Here is a 1,997-nt window from a genome sequence, read left to right on the forward strand (position 1 = left end):
TATGTATGTATGTATGTATGTATGTATGTATGTGTATGTGTGTGTATGTGTGTGTGTGTCAATGTTTTTTTTACCTCTGTGTATCTACACATATGCATGAATGTTTATAAGAATATATGTATATGGACATGCAATAATGTATTCATTTAAGCCGAAGGTAAATAAGTAGGCGCATGCGTGGCTGTGTGGTAAGAAGTTTGCTTTCCAACCATATGGTTTCGGGTTCCGTGCCACTGCGTGGAACATCCAACGAAGCCCATCTTATATATATGTGTGTGTGTGTGTGTGTTTGTGTGTGTGTGTGTGTGTGTGTGTATGCGTGTATGTGTATGTGTATCTATGTGTGTGCGTCTTTGTATCTGTTCTTGCCCTCCATCACCGAATGACAACTGGTGTTGGTGTGTTTACGCCCCCGTAATTACCGGTTCGGTAAAAGAGAACGATAGAATAAAAGCTACGCTTTAAAGAATAAGTCCTGGGATCGATTTGTTCGATTAAGATCCTTCAAGGAGGCGCTGCTCTAGTATGGCCGCAGTCAAATTACTGAAACAAGGAACCAAACATGTTGAAATGTGCGGTGGCTATTTTTGTACGTATACATATATATCTGTGTGTGTGCATACTTATATGTGTGTGTGTATGAGCACACTACATATAAATATGTAAACACGTATATGTATATATGTCACCTTGACCGACCAGTCCGTCGGGCGTCCGTTTGCCACCGCTGGTCACAGCACGTTGTCCACTCCTCTCTAAATCGCGCCTTCCTCATCCACGTGGTCCCAATCGCCCTCCTAAAATCATAACTGCATCGTCATGGAGGCCTTCCTAGTGGTCAATACCGCTCACGGGGGTACCTCTCGACAACTCCGCCCGGTCCACCGATTATCGGTGAGCCGGGCGACGTGTCCACCTCATCTAAACTTGCTGCGTATATATTCTACATTGACATCCCTCACGCCGGACTTCTGTCTGATGACCTCACTACTGATATGCTCTCTCAACGAGATTCCAAGCATTGACCTCTCCATGGCTCTTTCAGCCGTTACCAATCTCTGGTCTTCTTTGTTGTAGCCTATGTTTCACTACCACATAACATTGCAGGTAGAACTGTATACATATTGTGTGTGTGTGTCCATATATATATATATATACATATATGGACACACAACGTCATGTACCGAGATATGCATCTATATATACAAGTAGATAAAGGTATGTACATACATGTACATATATATGCATATACTCATATATTATTTGTATCACACGATCGAACGCACGCGTTACCCTTGCAAGTAAGTTTTGGACTTTATTCTTCTGACGCGACTCTTTCTATCTTTGTATTTATCTCCCCCTCTCATTCTTCCTTCTACTGTTCTTCGCCTCTCCCCGTCACTATTATATATCTCTCTCTCTATCTCTCGTTGCTCAGTTATATTCTACTTCCTCCCCTTTTTCTCCCTCTACCTCTCTTTCTCCCCACCCCTCGCTGGTCACATGTGTCCAGCTACTAATTCTTTTCATTCTTGGCCTCGCCAAGCACACACGAACATTCTTTTTCGTCTCATTTCCTTCCAGTTCGTGCTTCACTATACACATACATTTCAATATACACATACTTTTCCACGTCTGGCCGTATAGCCTTTTATGTTTGTTTATTTCACTGTTTCGTTTTCCTGTCTTGTTTTCCCTCCGCCACTACATTCCTCCATGGAACAAATTTAATTTGTGTCCGTGGGAAGAGTCATTTTAACGATGCGTCCTGCCCTAACTCTTCGAAACGCCAGTGTTATAATGCTGGCAGCTGATGAAGGAAATGTTCTCCATGTGGCCTGTGTGTTTTTTGTACCTTGGTTATCATTTTGTCCATTGTTCTTTGCAACGTCATGTACCCAGATATGCATCTATATATACATATAGATGAAGGTATGTACATACATGTACATATATATGCATATACTCATATATTATTTATATATATATATATATAT

This window comes from Octopus bimaculoides, chromosome 16 (assembly GCF_001194135.2).
Source record: "Octopus bimaculoides isolate UCB-OBI-ISO-001 chromosome 16, ASM119413v2, whole genome shotgun sequence".
In the NCBI taxonomy this organism is placed as follows: Eukaryota; Metazoa; Mollusca; class Cephalopoda; order Octopoda; family Octopodidae; genus Octopus; species Octopus bimaculoides.